General features: G+C 49.4%; 1 protein-coding gene across 2 annotated transcripts in view; it reads right to left on the minus strand.

Moving 5' to 3' along the window:
* LOC121572282 (ataxin-1-like) overlaps positions 1–10,328 on the minus strand; it is a 60,668-nt gene that overhangs the window by 13,145 nt on the left and 37,195 nt on the right. Inside the window, exon 1 of one of the 2 annotated variants that reach the window (XM_045216065.1) lies at positions 1,018–1,309. The exons of the other annotated variant lie outside the window; for it this stretch is intronic. The gene's annotated coding sequence lies outside the window, so the exon portion shown is untranslated. Of the gene's footprint in view, positions 1–1,017; positions 1,310–10,328 lie in introns of those variants that run through there. 2 annotated transcript variants of the gene reach the window in all.

Here is a 10,328-nt window from a genome sequence, read left to right on the forward strand (position 1 = left end):
TCACTGTCTGTTGTACTGTCTGTACAAACTGTCTGCTTGTACGTGTGTGTAATACACTACATATAGTGTGTGTGTGTGTGTGTGTGTGTGTGTGTGTGTGTGTACTACCCAGTCCCCCGTCCAGCCCTCAGAGGGATAACTACAGCGTGATACATTATATCAGAGCTATATATAGTTGGTGAGTTGTCTTGCTCTTGTGGTGTGTAGTACAACTCTGCACCAGGAGTACCTTACACACGAATTCACTCTCACACACATCTCGCTCTATCCCTCTCTATCACACACATCGCTCTCTCTCTCACACATCTCTCTCTCACACATCTCTCTCTCTCTCTCTCTCTCTCCCTTCTATCTTCCCTTCTTCATCTCCCTCCACCTTTGACTCTCACTCCCTGTTTCTCTCCCCTTCTCTCTCCGTCAGTGTGTGTCTCTTTAAGGGGAGGGCAGGCAGGCTGGGAGCACAAACAGGCCTGTCACTATCTTCAGTATCGTCCAGAGCTCCCCTCTCCTCTCACCATGTAGAGTACAGAGAGAGAGAGAGGAGAGAGAGAGAGAGAGAAACGACAGAGCAAGAGAAAGAGAGGAAAGTAGAGAAAGAGAGTAGGGGACAGTGAAGTGAAGGAGAGAGAGACATAACTCAACAGAGTAGCCTTCGGAAAACAAGCGCTAAAGGAGAGCTACATGACTTGCATTTTCTACACCTCACCCAGGGGACAGTCCCCGAGCTAGTTTGGAGAGAGAGAGAGAGAGAGAGAGAGAGAGAGAGAGAGAGAGAGAGAGAGAGAGAGAGAGAGAGACAGAGAGAGAGAGGGAGAGACAGAGAGAGAGAGACAGAAAGAGAGCGAGAGCGAGAGCGAGAACAGAAGACAGGGGAAACACCTCGTGAGAGGAACCACACTGTCAGAAGACGGTACAGTACAGTATAGTACAATATAGTACAGTGTAACACCACACATAGGCCAGAGAGACAAAGTATGAGACAGAAAAGACGGTCAGTGTGAGGACAAAGTGTCTTACCAGTGTGTCTGGAGAAGCCCTCTCCTGCTGCATGCTACCAGCCTGCCTCTCGGGACTCTCTCTCTCTCTCTGCTGATCTCTTACTCTCCTTTCACTCTCTCTATCTCACACACTCCCTCTCTCTTACAAAACGCCCCAGAGGCAAGCAGAGTCTCTCTCTCTCTCTCTCTCTCTCTCTCTCTCTCTCTCTCTCTCTCTCTCTCATACACACACACTCTCTCCTTCCTTCACCCGGAGCGCAAATCCCAAACAGACTCCTGGTGAAGCGGGGTGTGCTCCGTGACCCGGCCCATGCCTGTGTTCCCCCATCCTCCCTTACGGCATGGAAGCAGGCAGGAAGTTCCCCCTCGGCCCCTGCTGCCTCGCGAGCGCACACACACTCACACACGCATCACACACTCACAGCACACACACACACGTGCAGTGAGTGAGAGAGGGAGCCCTGCATGCAGCACTCGCAACGTGTGTTATGCAAGGGTTAGGGAGAGACACACACACATACTGGGCTCCTCCCATGCCTCGCTCCACCAACTTCATCAGGTATTCATTCAAAAAACATACACGCCAGCTGGCAGGCTGCCCAGACTACACTCATGGAGAGAGGGAGGGAGACGGGAGAGAGGGAGAGAGAGAGGGAGACAGGGAGGGAGAGAGGGAGGGAAGGAGAGAAGGAGATGGGGAGGGAGAGAGGGAGGGAGAAGGAGACGGGGAGGGAGGGAGGGAGAAAGAGATGGGGAGGGAGAGAGGGAGACAGGGAGGGAGAGAGGGAGATGGGGAGGGAGAGAGGGATGGAGAAGGATATTGGGAGGGAGAGAGGGAGGGAGAGAGGGAGGGAGAATACAAGGAAGGGTGACATACTGAAAAGGGGAGAGCTAGAGTAAGAGAGATAGAGAGGGAGGGAGGGAGGGAGGGAGGGAGGGAGGGAGGAAGGGTTTAGGATAAAGAGAGCAATAGAGATTAAAGAGAGAGGACATTGAAAGAGAGTGATACACAACACCTCACACACACAACACCTCATAACACACACACACACACACACACACACACAGTGAAATAGTACTGCAATATTCCAAGAAATGCAGAGTAAAAGCTTTGCACTAACAATATGAAATGCAACACAGAGACAGAACATGCATCCCTCCCATACACACTGTGACGTCACGAGAGGCTACACAGCTTTCAGCGGGATTGCTCAAGTAGTGCAAGGAGACCAGGTTCAACCAAAACAAGGATTTTATTAAAGGTCTTGGGAAACTAACGAAAGTATAACACAATTCTGTTCTCTGGTGGCTCTTTAAGGGTTAACAGTTCAGGGATGTCTCTTCCACATCCAAAATCATAACTCTCCCTCGCTCAAATAACTTTTCCCCAGTCTTACTGTATTCCACGTGGCAGCTAGTGGCCAACCCAGCAAAACGTCCTTCCAAATGTCCCACACGTATTTCCACAGGTGCATATATCCAAAGGTGAGTATTTCCCCAAAGGTAAGTATCTCCAAATCCTTATATTCCTCATGGAAGTGGACGTGCAGCACTCTTGTCCTCCAGAGAGCCCAGCTTGGAGACTGTGTCTCTTCCCTTCCCAAACCTTCAGCTCATCAGCTCCTCATTTGTTTCAGCTGCAGTGGGAAGATTGGCCATAGAGGGGTGGAGTTCCCGACCATACCAGCAGATGGAGCCATAGCTGTCTGGGTTTGCAGCCACCTCAGGGGGATGTAACGTCCCTCCAGGACACAGCCTCTCGTGACATCACACATCCCCCTCCTCGGGACCGACGTCCTCGTCGGGGTAAAGGCAGCGAAGAAGGCATCACGCCGGGAGGGCGTCCGCACTGCCGTGGTGCTTGCCAGACTGCTCTCTCTTCAACTCCTCCAACTCTAGGACCAGGGACTCAGCCTCCTGTTGTCTCTCCTTGAGTTTCTTACTGAACGCATCAGCCTTGGTTTTAGCAGAGTTTAGCTTCTGTTGAGCAGCTTTCAGTTCCTTCTCTCTCTCTGCCTCCGCATTCTTCATCTTGTTCTCCAACACCTTGTACTTCTCCTCTGCCTTCTTCTGGACCTCCTTACTACTGCGCAGGGTCTCCTCACACTCCTCGATGGTCCTGCGCAGCCTCTCCAGCTCCTCCTGTTGCTTATGGAAGGAGCTCTGTTGGAGTTTAGCCTGGAGGATATCTAACTCTTCTGTCTTCATGTCTAACTGTTGCTTTAACAAAGCGATACCTCTCAGCGGTCCCCTTCAGACCAGACAGTTCTTTGTCCAGATTCTGTAGCTCCGTCTCTGTGTCGGTCTGGGCACCTGCCATCCCTATCAGAGCCCGGGCGGGAGTGAGTAACTCGGAGGATTGCACCGGAGCCTTCCCAGGATGAGTCTTGCCTCTCCGTTTCCGAGGTACTCGGGTTATCCTCTCCTGAGACTCCCTCCAGAGTGGGTAAAAGGCTGGGCAGTCTCGTCAATTAGGACAGGGACGGGGAGGGAATCAACCACCCCCGCCGTCGTGTGTATGGTTCCCCGTGTGCTGGTCATTGTAAGTTCAGTAATGGGGTATTCTCTGGTGTCCCCATGGACACAGGAAACTGGGGAGGACTTTCCCCGGGGGTCAGACACGTTGGGCCCACCAAATCCTTACGCACCAGGGTGGCCCGGCTACCAGAATCCAGTAAGGCCTCCACATCATGGTGATTCACAGTTACCGGGCAGGTGGGGGGAGTCGATCTGGGCCGCCATCTACGACTCCCAAGAGCGAGGCAAAGCGGTGTGTGGGTGCTGAGCTGGAGGACTCCGCAGTGGGCATAGGTTCATCGGCTGGTTTCCCACACTGCCAGGAGATATGTCCCATCTCCCCACACCGGTAACACTGTCGAGTTTCCCCCTCCTGGTGTACTCTTCTTGGACCCGTCTGGTTTCTGGCTCCCCCTGGAGCCGGGATAAGTCCTGACGTGGCTGGGTTCGAGACCGGGGTCCTTTGGACGGGTTCTTCCCATTTGTGGTGGGGCCGCACTCCTGGGGTCTTTTCGGGGAAGCATTCAGCATCTCCCGCTGTGGCCTGGTACTTTTCCACAGCTTCCACGGTCAGATCAGCCGTGGTCAAGGCCTGTTGACTGATGAACCGTTTTGCCTCATAAGGCAGGGCGCGTAGGTAACGATCCACCACAACGGCCTCCACCACCGCCGCTGCTGTATTCCTCTGCGGATCCAGCCATTTCCTTGCGATTCGGACAAGTTCATGCATCTGCGCCCGAGGAGGTTGGTCTGGTTGGAAGGTCCAACTGTGAAAGCGCTGGGCCATACCACAAACTTTGTGAGTCCATATCTGCTGAGGATCTCAGACTTCAGGGCATCATAGTCAGTAACCTGGTCAGGGCCCAGGTCCCGGACAGCATTCAGCGATTCCCCGGTTAGAAAGGGGGCTAACAGACCAACCCACTGTTGCTTGGGCCAGGCTTCCTAGTGGCCGTGGCCTCAAATGCATGCAGGTATGCCTCAATGTCATCGGTAGCTCCCATCTTAGATATAAAGTCACTTGCCTTTATTGGGCGGGTATTTTGGACCACCCTCTGTCTCTGCAACTGCAATTCCTCTGCCTTCAGAAGGTTGGCTTTCTTTTGCTCCTCCAAGAGAGCCACGTTTGCTTGCATCTGGGCTTGCTGGCCAGCAACAAGGGCTTTCAATATGTCCTCCATTTCAGTCGGCGGGGAGCCTACGGCCAACTTGGAAAACTGGGTGATCAAACCTTCGGTATCCTCCTCTGACATGCACTATTAACGCTTGAGCGTGCCCGTATTCACCACCATCTGTGACGTCACGAGAGGCTACACAGCTTTCAGCGGGATTGCTCAAGTAGTGCAAGGAGACCAGGTTCAACCAAAACAAGGATTTTATTAAAGGTCTTGGGAAACTAACGAAAGTATAACACAATTCTGTTCTCTGGTGGCTCTTTAAGGGTTAACAGTTCAGGGATGTCTCTTCCACATCCAAAATCATAACTCTCCCTCGCTCAAATAACTTTTCCCCAGTCTTACTGTATTCCACGTGGCAGCTAGTGGCCAACCCAGCAAAACGTCCTTCCAAATGTCCGCACACGTATTTCCACAGGTGCATATATCCAAAGGTGAGTATTTCCCCAAAGGTAAGTATCTCCAAATCCTTATATTCCTCATGGAAGTGGACGTGCAGCACTCTTGTCCTCCAGAGAGCCCAGCTTGGAGACTGTGTCTCTTCCCTTCCCAAACCTTCAGCTCATCAGCTCCTCATTTGTTTCAGCTGCGTGGGAAGATTGGCCATAGAGGGGTGGAGTTCCCGACCATACCAGCAGATGGAGCCATAGCTGTCTGGGTTTGCAGCCACCTCAGGGGGATGTAACGTCCCTCCAGGACACAGCCTCTCGTGACATCACAACACCTACACACACACCTCCATATCCAAACTACGAGCACTCACACAAACGCACAGGTATTGTTTTGTATTTGTATCTATTATAGATCGCCATTAGTTCCTGCCAAGGCAGCAGCTACTCTTCCTGGGGTTTATAAAGGATCCCCATTAGTTCCTGCCAAGGCAGCAGCTACTCTTCCTGGGGTTTATTATGGATCCCCATTAGTTCCTGCCAAGGCAGCAGCTACTCTTCCTGGGGTTTATTATGGATCCCCATTAGTTCCTGCCAAGGCAGCAGCTACTCCAGGAGAGATTAACATGCATATTAATATCCATGTACATTTAAGGGCTAGCTGTGCTGCCCTGTTCTGGGTCAATTGTCATTTTCCTAAGTCCCTCTCTGGTAAAATGTCATGAACCCATATCAATTACTACAGCTACTACTACTGCAGAGATAAACCACTGTGCCCAGATCAGTGTACCACCCCTTCTATACCACTAGAGGTTAGAGGACCATCTCTCTCCTTCCCACACTAGAGGTTAGAGAACCATCTCTCTCCTCCCCACACTAGAGGTTAGAGAACCATCTCTCTCCTTCCCACGCTAGAGGTTAGAGAACCATCTCTCTCCTCCCCACACTAGAGGTTAGAGAACCATCTCTCTCCTCCCCACAGAAAGCAGCACTACACTATGAGCAGCCAGCCTCAGTCACTGTTTTGTTAGCTGACCTAGATAAAGTCGATTTATAAATAAATATGAAATGTTCCTTTCTGCAGTGAGGAGAGTTACAGTAGGAGACACACTGCTAATGTAGACAGGCTAACCCACAGAGAACTAAACACAACAACGCTTCCTGTTTGTGTTGGGGTTGACTTCCTGTTAACCCTAACCGCTGACTTATGGTCAGCTTTGAGTTTAAATCCCCTAATGGTGCAGGGTAGTATTGGGGTCGGGCGAACTGATCTTAGAACTCTGCCTAAGGGCATCGTCTGCCTCAAGCCTCTCCAATGGCTGACACAGGGTTACCTCATATACTAACAGATAAGAGCCCATGTTATGGGTGGGCCCTTACTGTAACACTGTTCAATCTGACAGCTCTATTTGTAGTAGGTGAAAAAGGCGACAGAGCATAGTACTGTTGTACAAGTCAATCAACTAAGATAAGGACACAGGCCCTCTGTCTTTGGGGGTCGATCTGTTTTAGTGTGTTTGCAGATCTATGGTCAACTCAGCTAACAATAACAGCTCCTGCATGGCGAGGAACACTTGTCTGTTGTCGTGGCAGCAAATTAGCCACGCTCTGTGTTTCTGGCTCTTTAGGATTATTTAATTTGTTTGTGTGTTGTTTATTTAGAAGCAGTCACGTGAAAACCCACTGAGAAGAAGAGGGGAGGAGAGGGGGAGAGGAGATGGGGAGAGGAGGAGGGGAGGAGAGGGGGAGAAGAGGAGAGGGGGAGAGGAGGAGAGGAGAGAGAGAGAGAGAGAGAGAGAGAGAGAGAGAGAGAGAGAGAGAGAGGCATAATAAGAGACAGAGACAGACAGAATGAGAGGAGCAGACAGACAGAATGTGAGGAGCAGACAGACAGAATGTGAGGAGCAGACAGACAGAATGTGAGGAGCAGACAGACAGAATGTGAGGAGCAGACAGACAGAATGTGAGGAGCAGGCAGACAGAATGAGAGGAGCAGACAGACAGAATGTGAGGAGCAGACAGACAGAATGAGAGGAGCAGACAGACAGAATGTGAGGAGCAGACAGACAGAATGTGAGGAGCAGACAGGCAGAATGTGAGGAGCAGACAGACAGAATGTGAGGAGCAGACAGACAGAATGTGAGGAGCAGACAGACAGAATGTGAGGAGCAGACAGACAGAATGTGAGGAGCAGACAGACAGAATGTGAGGAGCAGACAGACAGAATGTGAGGAGCAGACAGACAGAAGAAAAGGTCATGCAAATCAAAAGGCTTGTCATCAGCTGCTGTAAAGTCGTGGTCAAATGTTTTGAGAACGACACAAATACTAATTTTCACAAAGTCTGTTGCCTCAGTTTTGATGATGGCAATTTGCATATACTCCAGAATGTCATGAAGAGTGATCAGATGAATTGCAATTAATTGCAAAGTCCCTCTTTGCCATGAAAATACATTTCCACTGCATTTCAGCACTGCCACAAAGGGACCAGCTGCCATCATGTCAGTGATTATCTCGTTAACACAGGTGAGAGTGTTGACGAGGACAAGGCTGGAGATCACTCTGTCATGCTGATTGAGTTAGAATAACAGACTGGAAGCTTTAAAAGGAGGGTGGTGCTTGAAATCATTGTTCTTCCTCTGTTAACCATGGTTACCTGCGAGGAAACACGTGCCGTCATCATTGCTTTGCACAAAAAGGGCTTCTCAGGCAAGGATATTGCTGCTAGTAAGATTGCACCTAAAATCAACAATTTATCGGATCATCAAGAACTTCAAGGAGAGAGGTTCGATTGTTGTGAAGAAGGCGTCAGGGCACCCAAGAAAGTCCAGCAAGCGCCAGGACCGTCTCCTAAAGTTGATTCAGCTGAGGGATCGGGGCACCACCAGTGCAGAGCTTGCTCAGGAATGGCAGCAGGCAGGTGTGAGTGCATCTGCACGCACAGTGATGCGAAGACTTTTGGAGGATGGCCTGGTGTCAAGAAGGGCAGCAAAGAAGCCACTTCTCTCCAGGAAAAACATCAGGGACAGACTGATATTCTGCAAAAGGTACAGGGATTGGACTGCTGAGGACTGGGGTAAAGTCATTTTCTCTGATGAATCCCCTTTCCGATTGTTTGGGGCATCTGGAAGACAAGGTGAGTGCTACCATCAGTCCTGTGTCATGCCAACAGTAAAGCATCCTGAGACCATTCATGTGTGGGGTTGCTTCTCAGCCAAGGGACTGGGCTCACTCACAATTTTGCCTAAGAACACAGCCATGAATAAAGAATGGTACCAACACATCCTCCGAGAGCAACTTCTCCCAAACATTCAAGAACATCTTTTCCAGCACGATGGAGCACCTTGCCATAAGGCAAAAGTGATAACTAAGTGGCTCGGGGAACAAAACATCGACATTTTGGGTCCATGGCCAGGAAACTTCCCAGACCTTAATCCCATTGAGAACTTGTGGTCGATCCTCAAGAGGCGGGTGGACAAACAAAAACCCACAAATTCTGACAAACTCCAAGCATTGATTATGCAAGAATGGGCTGCCATCAGTCAGGATGTGGCCCAGAAGTTAATTGACAGCATGCCAGGGCGGATTGCAGAGGTCTTGAAAAAGAAGGGTCAACACTGTAAATATTGACTCTTTGCATAACTTCATGTAATTGTCAATAAAAAGCCTTTGACACTTATGGAATGCTTGTAATTATACTTCAATATACCATAGTAACATCTGACAGAAATATCTCATAACACTGAAGCAGCGAACTTTGTGAAGACCAATACTTCTCACCACGACTGGTTCTAACTTTCACCATCATTCCCTCCTCCCTCTTTTTCCTCCTCCCTCCCTCCCTCCCTCCCTCCCTCCTCCCTCTTTTTCTCTCTCCCTCCCTCCCTCCCTCTTTTTCTCTCTCCCTCCCTCCCACCTCTTTCTCCTCTCCTCCAGCCTCCCATGTGTGTGTGTCTGTCCGTGTGTGTTAGTGCATGTGTGTTTCCAAGGGCCCTCAGGAGACCCCAGAATGGACCCTTAGGAGGAGAGAGTTTGACAGCACCTATCTGCCACCAGGAGGACATGCCTTAAATTCTTCTTCAGGTTTTTCTTTCTTTCTTTCTTTCTTTCCTTCTCTTTCTTTCTTTCTTTCTTTCTTTCTTTCTTTCTTTCTTTCTTTCTTTCTTTCTTTCTCAACAGCGTTTCCTCTCTTCTTCTCCCTCTCATTGCCAAGCAGGAGAGGAGAGCATTGTCAGTATCAGGTCACCAAGGAGATGGATGAATGGGTGTAGACACATGCAGCGCGGCGTATATATATATCAGAGAGCACCCACTCACTCTTCCCAGTCACACACTGCAGCCCAGGAAGAATCGTTCTTTCTTTATCTCTCTCTCTCTCTCTCTTTATCTTATTCCCTCGCTCTATCTCTCTCTCTCTCTCTCTGTCCATCACTCTTTCTCCATAACTCTGTTTTCCTCTCTCCATCTTTACCATCTTTCGATCTCTCTCTCTCTCTCTCTTCCAAACAATATGTCTAAAAATAAGCAAAATCTAAAAGGTTAGTATTGATATATTAATAATAATATTTTCAATCTTGAATAAATGAATGTGAAAAATGTATTTCAGAATCTAGTCCATATTTCAGTGCACTATAAGGAGTATAATGAAGATGGTGTCTGTATCATGTACGGTTCACGCATCATACGGTCTTACACATTTATAGATGTATAGGTCTAAAAGGGCCTAAAATGTCATACTTTCATCATGATTTTCTCAAAAATTTGATACAAATGCTAAAAGCATGTCAAACATCATTCCTCCCGATAAAGTTTCTATGTGAGAATCGCCCTATCGTCCTGCTCCCATTCACATGGAATCGCCCTATCGTCCTGCTCTCATTCACATGGAATCGCCCTATCGTCCTGCTCCCATTCACATGGAATCGCCCTATCGTCCTGCTCCCATTCACATGGAATCGCCCTATCGTCCTGCTCCCATTCACATGGAATCGCCCTATCGTCCTGCTCCCATTCACATGGAATCGCCCTATCGTCCTGCTCCCATTCACATGGAATCGCTCTATCGTCCTGCTCCCATTCACATACAGCCTAATCCACTACAACCCTTACTACTTACACACACACAGAGAGAGAGACAGTGTGGGTGTGTGTGGATGTGTGTGTGTGTGTGGGTGTGTGTGGATGTGTGTGTGTGTGTAAATAGAGAGGGAGAGGAATGGACAGCCAAAGCACTGCTAAGCCCCTCTATAA

Source organism: Coregonus clupeaformis, unplaced genomic scaffold (assembly GCF_020615455.1).
Source record: "Coregonus clupeaformis isolate EN_2021a unplaced genomic scaffold, ASM2061545v1 scaf0594, whole genome shotgun sequence".
Taxonomy (NCBI): domain Eukaryota; kingdom Metazoa; phylum Chordata; class Actinopteri; order Salmoniformes; family Salmonidae; genus Coregonus; species Coregonus clupeaformis.